Here is a 15,610-nt window from a genome sequence, read left to right as displayed (position 1 = left end):
GTGAGGGGCCACAGGTCAGGCTCAGCTCTGGACACACAAACACAGATAGTTCTTTATTTAGACAGTTTGAGAAGCCACCAGAGGTGGCGGTAGTGAGTAGAAGATGTAGCCCAGCTGGGCTAGTATTCCCCAGGGCGCTAGAACAGAGGTTCTTCCGGTAGCAGTGCTGTAGTGGAGAAAACTGAGAAAGTGAACACAATAGAACATTCACACAGTCCCAGATATGGAGAAGCCCTGAGATAGGGAGAGCTGGCCCTCAAGGAGCGAGTACCAGATCCCTGGAGGTAGAGGGACTTGTTGGCAAAGTACTCACACAGCGGTTCCATGTAGGAGATGGCACTGGCGCTGGAATGGGGGGCAGGCCCTTGAGGAGCGAGTACCTGGTTCCAGGGAGACTGCTCTGAGGAGTAGGTGATAATAGTACTCACTGATGGTGTCTGTAGCGAATTCTTCCAAGTAGAAAAGGAGATAGATGCAGGCAGCGAGTCAGGGAACATGGGCCCTCGAGGAGCAAGTACCGGTTATCTGATAGCTGTTACATATCGGGTGGCATAGGAAGGCCGTGCATTTTGTTACAGATCGGGAACGCTAGGGAGCGATCCCAGGTGAGGGATTTTAGTGTGCCCTTGGGCCTTGGCCCAATCCCAGATGAATCTAAGGCCGAACCAAGGGTTGGCGGCGTGTCCCAGCATGGGCGAAGACAAGGTCTGACCCTCTGCCGGACCTGCATGCTTCCGGAGCCAACAAGCTGATGTTGGTATATAAACAGTCCTCCGACTGTTCCCAGCCCTTTCGGACCTGCCGCTTAGGATCGGCATGAAGCAGCAGGCCGGACTGAGGATGAGGGCAGACGGAGGCCTTGTAACACAGAAGATTCATGACGTGAAGACACTGGAAGTGGGTTAGGATCTTGGAAGACTCTCGATGAGACGTGGAACTTGGAAGGCTCTTGGACGAGACAAGAAGCTGGGAAGGTTAGACATTGGCACTGTCTCTCAGGGCACCCTACACAGTCCACCCGCTGGACTGGTCGCTGACCACCCTTTCCCACTGTGCACCCTACACAACCTGAAGAGGCTGGTCATGGACCACGCGGAGAGCGGGACAAGCACAGGTAGGGAATCCAGCCAAGATGAGACTCCAATGACGAAGCTGGTGTCATCCGGAGAACCACAGGAGCTGGCAGGTCAAGAAGACTCGGGAAAACAGGAAACGGATCCAGCTGGATGAGACTCCAATGACGGAACAAGGTGTCATCTGGAGAACCACAAGAGCTGGTGGATCATGAGGACTTAAAATGGCGAAGGAGGGCGGAACCTCGGAGACATCAGGAAGAGTGGAACATCAGGAAGCAAGTCATCAGGAGGCGAGACATCAGGAAGCCTGGACGAGGAACCTCAGGACAGGGAACACAGGAAGCAGATGAGACATGGAGCTCCAACGATGACCAGAGACCTGACGGAGCGCTGGAAGACAGGAACTTCCAGGAGCGAAGTATTTATTTTATTTATTTTATTTAACAATTTTATATACCGACCTTCATAGTAGATTACCATATCGGATCGGTTTACAGTTTAACAGAGGGAAAAAACTAGAGTAACAAATTCACGTAAACGAAAGATAACCAAAGCAGGAATAAGTCAAAGTTACAATCAAAGTTACAATCAACAAGTAACTCCGATGCAAGGCAAAGCTGAAATGCAGGAGAAGCCCTTTTATAGGGCTGACACAGGAAACAGTCCTTAGGTGGGGCCCAGGGCATATCCGGCCGAGGGTCCTTTAAATCTAGCAAGGAGGCGCGGCCGCGCACCGAGGAGCAGGAACAGGAAGCTGTGCAGGACCGTGGACAGCGGCCCTGCACCGATGTTGACAAGGAAGAACCAGGGCTGGGCCCGAGGAGCAGGCCCCGATGTCGGCAGCGGCTCCTGCTGCTGCAGGGGGAAGCAGAGGCAGCTCCAACCGCGAAGAAGCACGGCGGCCGGCCCCGCCGTGCCAGAGAGGCAGGCCAAAGTCCACAGCTCCTGCGGCAGTGAAGAAGGAGAGCTGACTGCAGCACCGGCCGCAAGGAACGTCGGCGGCGTCCGGCCGTTCCAGCATTGAGGTGAGGAGCCTGCTCGCGGGGAAGCCTGCGGGCAGTTATTCATGACAATAGCGACCTGAAAGTAAGAAAGAGGCCCCCCGAGGAGCGGGTACCCCGTTAGCAGAAAGAGTCCAATGGGAGCTGGAAGGCAGAGTAGCTGGGTACGGAGAGCGAATCCCATCCGTAAGATCACCCTTGCTAACTCAACGGCTAGCAATAAACAGTAGGCTTAAATATCCGGGCAGCGTGACGTCATCACAGGGGGACGCCCCTGAGGAATGCGCCAATGAGGAAATAAGAATGAGGGCAGCGCGGTGTGCGCGCCCTAAGGTACCTGAAAAGCATGGCGGGAGGCAGTGCCCAAGCCGGTCCAGGGATGCTGGAGGGGACGGCAGCCAGGTATCCATGAAGAGCAGGAGGAGTCGCAAGAAAGGAAAGATAGGCGGAGTGAAGCCGTTGGGAAGTGACGGTCAAACAACAGCTCCACAAAGCATATAACCATGAATGCTAATACTGTATAATGTTGTAATCTTCTTTTGGAACAATGGTATATAAATCGCCTAAATAATATAATAAATAAGTGTGTTTTTACTTGATTTCTGGTTAGCATCACAGCAGTACATGTAAGTATAATGTAATATTTTTACCTCAGAATATGATACTTTGATATTTTTCATGTAAAATGTTATTATAAATGCATAACTTTTAACTGTGTGTGTGAAGTGGGCCAAGGGTGAGGGGGTGGGGCATTGCACAAGGCTAGAAGGTTCTCCTAGGGCAGTGGTCCCCAATCCTGTCCTGGGGGGGGGGGGGGGGGGAAGCCCCACCAACCCAGGTTTTCAGGATATTCCGCATGAATATGCATGAGAGAAAATTTGCATGAGAGAAAATTTGCATGCAAATTTTCTCTCATGCATATTCATTGTGGATATCCTGAAAACCTGACTGGCTAGTGGGCACCCAGGACAGGGTGCCCACCATAGGCCCACTGACCTATGGTATCTAATATCGGGTGGGGTGCAGATGGTATCAGTTTTCAAAATTTGTATCACTGAAGGAGGCTGGACAGACAATGAATGAACAAGGGGAGGGGGGGGGGGGGGGGTGCAGTACAATAATTGTTCGCACAGAGCAGCAAAAAAGCTAGCACAGGGGGGAAGACAGCTCTTTTACGGTCTGATCTGGTCTTCAGGTTGTCCTGAAGCCGGGAAATAGCAGTGGGCCAGTGTCAGAGGACCGGGAGGGACTTTGTCTCCCTCCCGCTCACCGTGGCTGATTGGCCCAAGCTGGACGTCAACGCCGCCCCCGCCCCTCCCATGCACAGCGCTGGGGGCGGCTCGAGATCAGTTAGCGCGAGCCGTGCCGAGGGAGCAGCCTGTGCACGGGGAGAACCAATCCCGACTGCTTCCCAGCAGGCGGAGGCGGCGGCGGCCCTGAGCTCAGCTGCTCAGGAGCAGTCCCGGGGAAGGCTGCGACTTCCTGCCTGCGGGAAGCATTGGCTGGGGCTCCAGAGCTCCACATCCTGCTCTTCCGGACATCTCGCAGGTCAGCCTCGGATCACTTTCTCGGCGTGACAGTTTGCTTTCTCTAAAGCTTGCTTTCTTTGCGCTTCAGTTCCGGTTCCGGTTGTTATATTTGGAGAGTGGGCTGGGAGCTCTCCCAGGGTTTGCGTTGCTTATTCTGTCGCCGCTCTGCCGGGCCCGAGAGTCTCCGGGGAGCCCCTCGGCTCCACCTCCCTGGAAATGAAAGAAGCCGCACTGAGAATGCAGAGGCGCTTTAGAGGCGGGAGAGGTGAAGCCACCTCTGGGTTGTTGTCTCCTGCTGCTTTGCTTTACACTTTTGTTTACTTAGTCCGGAGCCCGCAACTATTTCCAGGGACCTACTTTGAGGGGGTTTGAGGCTCCTGCTGGAATAATGCAGCATAGTTTGTCTTCCGGTGAAAGGAAAGTGGCTTCGACTAAGGAGGGCTGCATGGCTGATCGGATTAGCACAGAATTATGCTTTTATTCTTCGAGTTATCTTAGCTCAGGTGGATTTTGGACAAACCAAGAGAGTTCAAGGAATTGCAGGTCTCGGTCCAGTTTCATGTTGAGGGCTTTATTTTATTTCATTTATGTTCTGCTTTTCTGCACCTCAAAGTGGATTACAGTCAGGTACAGTAGGTGTTTCCCTATCCCCAGAGAGTTTACAATTTAAGGGGCCTCATTGACTAAGCATTTTCCCCCTTAGAATGGGAGAAAAGCCTTGGTAAACAGGCCCTAAATTTGTACCTGAGACAATGCAGAGTGATGTGATTTGCCCAAGGTTGCAAGGAGCGGTAGTATTCACATGGCAACTCCCCTTAACTTTACTCTCCTTGGGGCCGATGCAATAAATAAATGTGTTAATTATTATATCTATACTTGTATGATGTGCTCTCTTTCTTGTACGTTTCACCCAATAAAAACAATTTATACATAAATAAATGTGGAAAGTGGGCGCTCAGTGTGCCCGCTTTCCTAACATGCCACCAGGCACTTCTCCTGGATGTGTGATGCAATATGTCAAAGAGGGGTCATGCTGCCAAGGAGATGCTAGGAACAATTGTGTGCCCCTAGTGCTTCCTTGGCAGTGGATGCCCAGGAGAAGTCTGTTTTCCGTCCGTTAGGAAAACGGATGCTCAATTTTACAAGTGTCCGTTTTCCTAACCGGTGCACAGCCACTGGATAGGAAAAATGGACACTTATTAACTGAGCATCTGTTTCCCTAACCTGACCACCTGTATTTAAAAAAAAATAAAAAAAAAAAATTTAACTTTTGGTTCCCCCAACTTAATATCTCCATGATATTAAGTTGGAGGATGTACAGAAAAGTAGTATTTTCTGCAGGTCGGGTGCACCATTTTTGGGATGAATAACTAATAGCCTTATCAACATGCATTTGCATGTGATCGTGATTAATTTTGCTGTGGAGTTGGACACACGTTTTGGACATGCTAATCCCCTTATAAGGGGCTGTGGATGCGTGTCCAAATTGTGCGTCCAACCACGGGTTAAATAGTGCGCTTGGCCCCCTTGTTTTTGACACCTTTGTCGATGGTCTTGGCTAAGAGGCCCAAGTCTGTGCAGGCCTGAGATCTGAATTGCCCTTTCACTCTCCAGAGCAGGGCAGTCTGGCGAAACTGGCACTATCCCTAATCTGCCTATTCTGTGGAAGACTAGAGTTTCCAGTGCTGCCAGTCTAGCACCTTTCTCAAGCCCTGCATACTGAAATGAATGGGCAGACTTGCTGGATGAAACAATTCGACTTTTTCCCACTGTGTTAATTGTGTATGTTATGTATTTAAAACAGAGGAAGTGTACTGCAGTGGATTTCTGATGTTGTCAGTTGGCAAATGCAGAAATGATCAAACTTTCGGGCCGATACAGTAAAAATCGCGGGAGAGCGCCCACAGGCCACTCTCCTGTGCGCGCAATTCAGTAAATTAATTTACTTAAATTAGAGCCCTTGGTAAAAAGAGGTGGCTGTCAGCGGGTTTGACAGCCAACGCTCAATTTTGCCGGCATCGGTTCTCGAGCCCACTGACAGCGACGGGTTCAGAAACCGGACGCTGGCAAAATTGAGCATCCGGTTTTTTTTTTTTTTAACTTTTGGGACCTCCAACTTAATATCGCCATGATATTAAATCGGAGGTCCCAATTTTCCCTGGCGCCAGCAGAAATTAACGCCTACCTTTGGGTAGGCACAAATTTAAAGTAAAATGTGTGGCTTGGCTGCACATTTTATTTACTGTATCACACGGAAATGACTAATAGGGCCATCAACATGCATTTGCATGTTGCGGGCGCTATTAGTCTTGGGGGGGTTGGAAGCGCGTTTTCAACGCGCTGTTACCCCTTACTGAATAAGGGGTAAAGCTAGCGCGTCGAAAATGCGCCTCCAAATGCGGGTTAACAGTGCGCTCCACCGGAGCACACTGTACTGTATCGGCCTGTTAGGCTGCAAAAGTCTATTTGTAGCATTGAAGTAGAGGTATTGGATAGTTTTGAAAATGTTAGTATACCTATTTTGGGGCTTCAGTTCTGTCTTTTTGTCTTATTCTCTGGTCTCCTGTGTCTCAGTTTATATTTGTTCCTATATTTTCACGTGTTCTTGGGTTATTTTATAACCGTGTGTCTATCTTGGAAAATCACAATCCCAGCCTTTGGTGCAGTGTGTGTGTCTGCATGGGGCTCTGAGGATCAACAGCCCCTGATTTGCTTGTTTTGAATCTGAGTAGATGCAACTTTCAAAAACTTGAAACTTTCCCCAGGAAAGAGAGAAAAATTTAAAGCTAAAAAATGCAGGAGGGAGGAGTTATGATGTTTTAACTGTCTACTGAATTATTAATAACATGATTTGCTAGTATTGCTCCTGCTGTAGGTTAAAATAAAATTTAGTATTTTTCCACACTGATGTAGGCCTGGTGGCTCAGTGATAAGTGATGAGCACTGCCATACACAGAACCCGGGTTCTTTTTTTTTCATGCCAGTATTCTGCTCCCTGGGTTTGGCTGGGGATGCCAAAGAGGCGGTGTTGTTTAGTCCCTGGAGGGAGGGTAGGATGTTGCTGTCATTGCACAACTGAAACACTTACAGGTAGATTTTAAAAGGGTTGCGCGCATAAAGTACGTGCGTAACCCTTTTAAAACGCCCCGACGCGCGCCGAGCCTATTTTGCATAGGCTCAGCGGTGCGCGCAAGCCCCGGGATGAGCATAAGTTCCGGGGCTTCGCTAGAGGGGCATATCGGGGGCATGTCGGGTGGGCGGCATGACGTTCGGGGCTTGTCGGGGGGGCGTGGTGCCGGCCCGGGAGCGTGACCGAGGCCGCCAGAACAGCCCCCGGGTCGAGAGATGGCGAGCCAGCAGCCCGCTGGCACGTGCGAGTTATGCCTGCCAGAGGCAGGCGTAACTTTTACAACAAGGGTAAGGGGGGGTTTAGATAGCGCCGGGGGGGGGGGGGGGGTGGGTTAGGGAGGGGAAGGTGCGGGGGGGGGGGGGAGGGAACGGGCAGTGTGTGCAGAGCTCGGCGCGCGCAAGTTGCACAAATGTGCACCTTCTTGCGCGCGTCGACCCCGGATTTTATACGATAGGCATGGCTACGCGCCTATCTTATAAAATCCAGCGTACTTTTGTTTGCGCCTGGTGCGCAAACAAAAGTACGCGTGCGCGCGCTGTTTTTTAAAATGTACCCCTTAGTGTCTGGATTTAAGGCCCAAGTTAGCCAGGGTCTGAAGAAAGCTGTGGTATGTGGCCCTCAGCCGAGGACTGTTACTACACTGTTTGTCACATATAGATAGGAATTCCATTTGTGATGGGTAAGAGTATAGCAGTGGATGTATACTACTAGCCACCCGGCCACAATGGAGACAAATTGTGAAATTTAAAATTTGGTAACACAATAATAGGAGATTTCAGTTACCTTGGTATTGATTGGGTCAATGTTTCATCGGGACATGCTAAAGAGGCAACGTTTCTAGATGCCATAAATAACTGTTTCATGGAGCAACTGGTCCTACATCAGTGGAAAGAGACAGCTACTTTGGATCTAGTCCTCATTGTAACACATGAACCGGTTGCAAAGGGGTTACTGTGGTGGGGCTGCTAAGCAATAGTTGTCATAATGCAATCAAATTTGACATAATCACTGGAGGAAGAGATTAAGTAAAAGTACTACTGTAGCATATAAACTTAAAAAGAGAGACTGATAAAATAATTATAAAATAAACTAAAAACGACTGAAGGGTTAAAAAGTTTGCCTGAGGCATTGAAGTTGTTTAAAAATATCATTTTGGAAGCTCGGATAAAATGTATTCCATGCATTAAGAGGTCAAGTTTAATGGTGAGGTAAAGGAGGCAGTTAAAGCTAAAAAGGCATCGTTCAAAAAATGGAAAGCAGACCCAAATGAAAAGAATAGGCAAGAGCATAAGAACTGGCAAGTTAGATGTAAAATAGAACAAGAGAATTTAAGAAGAATCTTGCCACTGAGGCAAAAACTAATAACTTTTTAAAGTACATTCGAAGCAAAACGCCTGTGAAGGAGTCATTTGGGCCACTAGATGACGAAAGGCAAAAGTGGTGCTTGGGGAGGACAAAGAATTAGGCAAACTAAATTTAATTCTTTTCCTTGGTCTTTAGGGAGTGTTCATTTACCTGACCGATGGTCAGGGAGTTCAAAGGATCACTATTTGTGTTCTCCACGCACACAGAGAGTTCAATTCCGGAGCTTATACTCTGGGGCAGAAGGCTGGCCCTTCTGTAATATTCCACAACTTCTTGTCTTAGGGGTAGATTTACAAAAAGGGCGCCCTCGCGTACTTTTGTAGGCGCATCAGGCGCAAACAAAAGTACGCGGGATTTTAGTAGATACGCGCGTAGCCGCTAAAATCCTGGATCGGCGCGCGCAAGGCTGCCTATTCTGTGTAGCCGGCGCACGCCGAGCCGTGCAGCCTGCCGCCGTTCCCTCCGAGGCCGCTCCGAAATCAGAGCAGCCTCGGAGGGAACTTGCTTTCGCCCTCCCCTCACCTTCCCCTCCCTTCCTCTATCTAACCCACCCCCCCGGCCCTATCTAGACCCCCCTTACCTTTGTCGGGGGATTTACGCCTCCCGGAGGGAGAAGTAAATCCCCGCGTGCCAGCGGGCCTCCAGCGCGCCGAGACGGGACCTGGGGGCGGTTCCGGAGGGCGCGGCCACACCCCCGGACCGCTCTGGCCTGAAACCACGCCCCGGCCCCGCCTCCGAAACGCCGCGTCCCGCCCCGAAAACGCCGCGCCGATCGGCCCCGCCCCCGACACGCCCCGGACCCGCCCCCCTCAAAAAACCCCGGGACTTATGCGAGTCCCGGGGCTCTGCGCGTGCCGGTGGGCCTATGGAACATAGGCGCATCGGTGCGCAAGGCCCTGCTCGCGTAAATCCGCCCGGATTTACGCGAGCAGGGCTCTTAAAATCCACCCCTTAATGAATAATTTTTATTAGTAAAATGCAAGAAATGAATATATAGAAGTAGCATAGTGCGTCTAACAGCAAAGTACTACCTAGCCTGTTCTGCTCTCTCGCTTCTCCCTAATACAAGACACATTGTCTTATATACATGTATGGCTGACAACATTTTTTCTTTTTTTTTTCTCTTTTGTTTTGGGATGACTCCTTTATTTGGAGTGGAGAACTACTCAACCTTTACCTAAACTAATGATGTCAAAATACTGTTATTCTGGTATACTGCCCCCATTCCGTGTTCAGTAACTAGGCCTTGAGTTGGAGACAGTTCTGTACACAAACTGCTTTTGTTTCTCATCCAAGGTCTATTTTGCCTGCTCATAAGGCAAAATATATTCTTTTCTCTTTTGCAAAACTGTTCCATTAATTTCATTTTTTAATTATTTAATCCAGGTTATCTTCAGGAGGAGGATGTTGGGGAACACACCCATACCTGAAAAATTCTTTATTCCCTGTACGTACCCGGATCAGCCCAGACTGCTGGGTTATGCCTTCCTTCCAGCAGATGGAGACAGAAAAATTCTTTATTGGTGTAAATTCTAAGCAACAAAATATTGAAATCATTGGCTCAGTGTGCTGCAGCAGTTAAAAAAAAGCAAACAGAATGTTAGGAATTATTAGGAAGAGAATGGTGAATAAAATGGAAAATGTCATAATGCCTCTATATCGCTTCATGGTAAGACCGTACCTTGAATACTGTGTACAACTCTGGTTGCCGCATCTCAAAAAAGATATAGTTGTGATGGAGAAGGTACAGAGAAGGGCAACCAAAATGATAAAGGGGATAGAACAGCTCCCCTATGAGGAAAGACTAAAGAGGTTAGGACTGTTCAGTTTGGAGAAGAGACATCTGAGAGGGGGGGGGGGTATGATAGAGGTGTTTAAAATCATGAGAGGTCTTGAACTGGTGAATGTGAATCTGTTATTTACTCTTTCAGATAATAGAAGGACTAGGGGGCACTCTATGAAGTTAGCAAGTAGCACATTTAAGACTAATCGGCGATAATTTTTTTTTCACTCAATACAAAATTAAGCTCGGGAATTTGTTGCCAGGGGATGTGGTTAGTGCAGCTGGGTTTAAAAAAGGTTTGGATAAGTTCTTGGAGGAGAAGTGCATTAAGTGCTTTTAATCAAGTTGTCATAGAGAATAGCCACTGCTGTTACTGGCATCAGTAGCATGGGATCTACTTATTGTTTGGGTACTTATAGCCTGGCTTGGCCACTGTTGGAGAGAGGATGCTGGGCTTGATGGACTCTTGGTCTGACCCAGTATGGCAATTTCTTATGTACAAATATCTGTAACAATGGAAGATGTAATAGATCAAATTGACAAACTAAAGAGTAATAAATCACTGGGACCTGATGGCATCTGTCCTGTCTCCACAGTTTTCTGTTCTCCTGCTTTTACAATGCCGATTCCACAGTAGCTTTTCCGTTTGCTAATGTGTTCATTCTCTTTTTCTGCAGTTTCTTTGCTTACTGTTTTACTGCCAACTGGTGGTCAGCTGGCATGTTCACTGCTTCTGTTATATTGAGTAGAGCTGGCTCTGAAAGGTTACTAGTATGCCTACTTTAAGATCTTCACAAAGGGGTCTTCAGGATGTTCCCTTTGTCTGGTACACACATCTGGCAGAGAAGCATGAAAGGGCTTTCTCGGTGGCTGGACTAATCCTTACCAGAAGTGCAGTGTCTTTCTACCTATGCAAAAACTTTCAAGAAAAGGTGCAGCTAATAGATTTGACTAGATCTTATGCTGGTTATTTCATTGTAGTGTTTATAATATATAATATATTGATTTGCTCTGATTTTATTATGAATGTTTTGTTACATGCCACTAGAGCTGTGGAAATAGGTGGCCTATACATCTCTTAAAGAATGAACTAATGCTATTGCTATCCCTGAGTGTGAGCATCAGGAATGGGATTGGCCAGGTACTTGTGACCTGAATTGGCCACTGTCGATGGACCTTGATCTGACCCAGCATGGCATTTACGTTTTTATATCTGGGCTTATACAAGGGGGGGATATAAAATAGAGGAAATAACCTTGAGTATTTGCAAATGAAGGCTCATAGTAAACAGAGGTTAGTTTCAATTGAGCTGGAAGAATAAAGCTGCTGGAAGATACTGCTGGGCTAAAAAGTCCCAATAATGGGGAAGTCTGTATAAATGAAAATTAATTCCACTCCTGGTTATTTCATTAACAGCTGCAGCATCCTCAAGTGGTGAGTTAATATTAGCATTGTACATTTCTCCAGAACGTATGGCACAATATGCTCCATTTCTTAGCGTTCAGGAAGGTGAACCCAGAACCAGTGGGTTATGTACCTCCTACCAGGAGATAGAAATTGAGCAAAGCTGACATCAGGGTGTATATATATATATATATATATATATATACGCCCTGCACTGACAGCCTGCCAGCATTCTCAGTCTCCAGCAGATTGTGGACTTTCATCTCCCTACTGGGGATTGCTTAAAACTTTTAAATGAGAAAGGAAAATTATTCACTCCGCTCTTCTGTGGTGATACCTTATGATCCCTCCCTTAGTTGAGAATTCCTGAGGTGATTTCTTTGGATCCTTCCCTCAAATGACTGCCTTGGTCAGGTAGCTGTTTTTTTAGCCAGCATGGACTTAGCTGTGTTAAAAACAAACAAACAAAAAAAAAAAAAACTGCTGAAAGGCAAGCGGGTGCAGGAAGCAGAGTGTGGCGATGAAGGTCCTTGCCCTCTCTCCCCACAGCCGGAGACCAACCTTGTACTCAGCCGGGATGGGCTGAGCTCAGGTAAAAGGTAACTTAAAAAAAAAAAAAAAAGGGGGAGTTTAGTAGGGATTCCTCTTCCCCTCCTCCCCCCCCCCCTTGCTGGGTGTGCCGATCCGATGTTCTTTCCCACCTCCAGGGGAGCTTTGAGGACATGGGTAGCTTGGTGGGTTGAGTGGCCTTTTTTGGCTCGGCCCCGTTTCTCTTGTTTGCTGCTTAGTAGGTCGTGGCGGCGTGCTTTTCTGCGCACAAGACTGCCCTCTTCAGTACCATCTGTTCGTGTTTGTGCATCCAGTTTGTGGGTGCTCAGTTGTGTACATGCACATGTGCACACTATCTGAGCGACCTGGTTGGAGCACAGTTTGTGCACTTATTAAGGCACAGTGGGGCACAGTGGTGTGCGCCTAAACTTTGGTTGCCTAATTTTTGCAGCACGACCTCACTATTGTCAGATGCCTGTTGGGGCGTATTGAGACTGATGATGCCCATAGTAAAGAAGCCTGAGCGCCTTGCCCTATGTGTTGCTTGTCATATTCAGGTATCCCAGCTTGGCGTTCCCTCTAACTTGTGTCAGCGCAGTTTGGAGGCTCAGGGAGAATTGCCTCTGTCTGATTTTTTACTAAAGCTGGTTTTTCCCAGCCTGGTGCAGGAATAGATAAAGAGCTGCCAGAGGTGTTGCCTGATTTTGGGACTTTTCTAACTGGTTTGTCAGTGGGGGTCCGATGCCCACTGGTTTTGGAATGGATCCCTCTGCCTTTTTCTTGGGTAGAATATTTTTTCAAGGACTGTAGTCCTTTCTTTTGGGCGCTGTCCCTGGCCAATTGTGACGGATCATGATCGCAGGCTGCGGATTCCTGCACGCCTGGCACTGCAGGTAAGCGTCGGAGTAAGCCTTGGTCTGCTGCAGGTCTCTGATAGGTACCCTGATGCCATGGATGATGAAGCAGATCCTTCCTCCCTGGAGGATGGGGAAATTCCTCCGGGACTGGAGCTGTATAGAACAGTGTTTCGTTTCTTTCATAGAGATGAGTTACCGGCTCTGATTTTCCCAGACATTGAAGATGCTGGGAGTTCCGGAGGCTGAATCCATGTCTGAGCCAAAGATCCCATTTTGGTTTCTTTGCGTAAAACCTCCTTGTTCTTCCCTATTATGGAGGCCATTCAAGAATTGATTGATCTTGAATGGGGCGCCCCTGGAAGCTAATTTTAAAGGGGGTTGAGTCTTGGAAGGGCTGTACCCCCTGGATCCAGTTGCATGAGAGCAATTGCGTTTTCCAACGGTGGATGCGATTCTGTGTGCCGTTTATCAAGGGGACAACTATCCCCGTATGAGGGGGAGTGGCCTTGAAGGATGTACAGGCTAGGAGAATTGTGGCTATTTTTAAGCAGGCCTTTGAAGCAATGACAGTGGATTTGCAGAGAGCTTCTGTTCCTGGTGTCTCACTCATATTTGCTTCTCTCTCAGGAGGTCGATGAATCTGGTGTGAATTCCAGGGCAGTTGCAGATGCAGGCTGCAATTTGGTTCACACTTCGGTAAAAGTGATAGGTGTCAGCTATGGCTGAGAAATTGGTCGGCCGATGCAACCTCGAAGTCTAACCTTACAAAGTTGCCCTTTTAAAGGCACACTCTTGTTTGGGAGCAAGCTGGAAAAAATGGCCAGTAAATGGGGTGAGTGTCAGGTTCCTCAGTTACCAGATGATAAACAGGCGCCACACATCTTCAAGTCGTAATGGGAGGGGGGGGGGGGTGTTTCAGACTTTTTCAGCCCTACAGAGGAGCAGCCCTTCAGCGGACTTGACCTCTTGGGTAGGCCTCAGTCCTTGGGGCACAGGCTCAGGTGGTGGAGCATCGAGATCACATCAGACTGGTGGGTCTTGGAGGTGATAAGAGATAGCTATGTGCTGGAGTTTCACAGGACGTTTTCATGGTGTCTCCCCACAGAAGAGACAGGCAGTGAAGTGTATGTTGTCAAGATTCCTCAGCCTGCGGCCTGTGGTTCCAGTGCCCATGGCTCAAGAAAATAAGAGCCAATATTTCATTTATTTCATTGTGCCCAAGAAGAAAGGCTCCTTTCACCCTATTTGAGATCTCAAAGGGGTCAAGCCATTTGTGGGCGACTCTTTCGCATGTTAACCTTGCGCTCAATGATAATGGCAGGGGAGTTTGATGTCTCTGGACTTGTCCGAGGCGTACCTTCATATTCCCATCTGGCTAGAGTTCCAACAATTTCTGCATTTCGTGGTATTCGGGCATCATCAGTTTCAAGCGCTACCTTTTTTGTTTGGCCACTATGCCCAGAACTTTTTCCAAGGTTATGGTGGTGGCAGCAGAGCTGAGAGAGAGGATGGGATTCTGGTACCTCCGTACTTAGATGATTGGCTGATTTAGGCCAAGAGTCTGAAAGAGAGCCTTCGGGTCTTGCATAAGCTGATTTCCTTGTTATAGGAGCTAGGTTGGATGGTGAACCTGGCCAAGAGCAGTCTTCAGCCATCTCAGTCCCTGGAGTATCTCAGTGTTCGATTTGACACGAAGCAGGGTTTTCCTACTGGAGGGCTGCAGTAGGAAGCTGATAGCGCAGGTGTGTCTATTGATGAACACGATATGAATGACAGTGTGGTCTTATCTACAGGTACTTGGGTTGATGGCGCCAATTCTGGAGGTGATGGTGAGGACGCATATGCATCCTTTTTGGCACGCTCTACTGTCTCATTGGACCCCACAGTCTCAGGACTGTTCAATTCGGCTCCACCTACCGATGGAGGTCTGCATACACCTGCAGTGGGGGTTGCAAGTTGATCATTTAAGAAAGGGGGTTTCCCTAAGATCACTGGACCCGCTAGTACTCATGACGGATGTGAGCCTCCAGGGTTGGGAAGCTCACTGACATGAGCTGACAGCACAAGGGCACTGAAGTGCAGAAGAGTCTGTCTGAAGTAACAACCTGCTAGAAGCCCATGCCGGGTTTTGGCATGCTTGCGATTCGGCGACTGACTGCAGGGGTGAGGGGTCCAGGTAATGTTGGACACTGTGACGACAGTGGCTTACATCAATGGCCAGGAAGGAACCAAGAGCCAGCAAGTGTTGCGGGAAATAGCCCAACTTATGGAATGGGCGGAAGTGCATCGTCGGGAGATCTCAGCCTCATACATTGTGGGAAAAGACAATGTAAGAGCCGACTTTTTCAGCAGATAAGAGTCTGGATCCAGGAGCATGGCAGCAGAATACGTCACCTCAGTCACACATGGAAAACACGGAGAGACCCTGACCAAATACGTACTAATGAGACCAGAAAGTATAAACAGAAACATGCTGAGAAGAACTGAACTGAAGCCAGCCTCAATAAGCAGAGCAACAATGGAAAAACAGAAACGCTACCATTCTTCATAAAACAAAAATAAAATCAAGAAATATAAAACATCAGTCATAAAAAGAATAAATATTTCAAACCAGTTAACAAATAGAATATCCAACATTTCCCAAACATCAATAAAATATTTCAAAACATCTGATGAATAAAAAAAATCCAATAATTAAAATGTTCTATTTCCCAAAAAAACAATAAAATATTCAAAACAGCACAAACATCAAATTACACCCCAAAATTAAAACTAATAAGGATTAAAAAATCCTTCTGCTCTCCAAAGCTGGGATCATTTATTTATTTATTTGCAGATTTTATATACTGTCATTTGTTTAGTAACTTCACATCGGTTCACAGAGAGCGTAAAATTGCAACTGTGCTAAAGAACATA

The 15,610-nt window shown here is 47.8% G+C and overlaps 1 protein-coding gene across 5 annotated transcripts in view; it reads left to right on the top strand.

Annotated features, from left to right (window-relative positions):
• Positions 1 to 3,394: 3,394 nt before the first annotated feature.
• The window catches only part of LOC115089674 (probable E3 ubiquitin-protein ligase HERC3), a 189,277-nt gene continuing 177,061 nt past the window's right edge, over positions 3,395 to 15,610 (top strand). For 3 of the 5 annotated variants that reach the window (XM_029597892.1, XM_029597861.1, XM_029597878.1), the window contains exon 1: positions 3,395 to 3,625. The gene's annotated coding sequence lies outside the window, so the exon portion shown is untranslated. Of the gene's footprint in view, positions 3,626 to 3,765; positions 3,872 to 9,487; positions 9,549 to 15,610 lie in introns of those variants that run through there. The other 2 variants (XM_029597871.1, XM_029597885.1) reach the window with 2 other exon arrangements.

The sequence above is a fragment of the Rhinatrema bivittatum genome, chromosome 1 (genome assembly GCF_901001135.1).
Source record: "Rhinatrema bivittatum chromosome 1, aRhiBiv1.1, whole genome shotgun sequence".
NCBI lineage: Eukaryota > Metazoa > Chordata > Amphibia > Gymnophiona > Rhinatrematidae > Rhinatrema > Rhinatrema bivittatum.
This window is presented reverse-complemented; position numbering and strand designations above follow the sequence as displayed.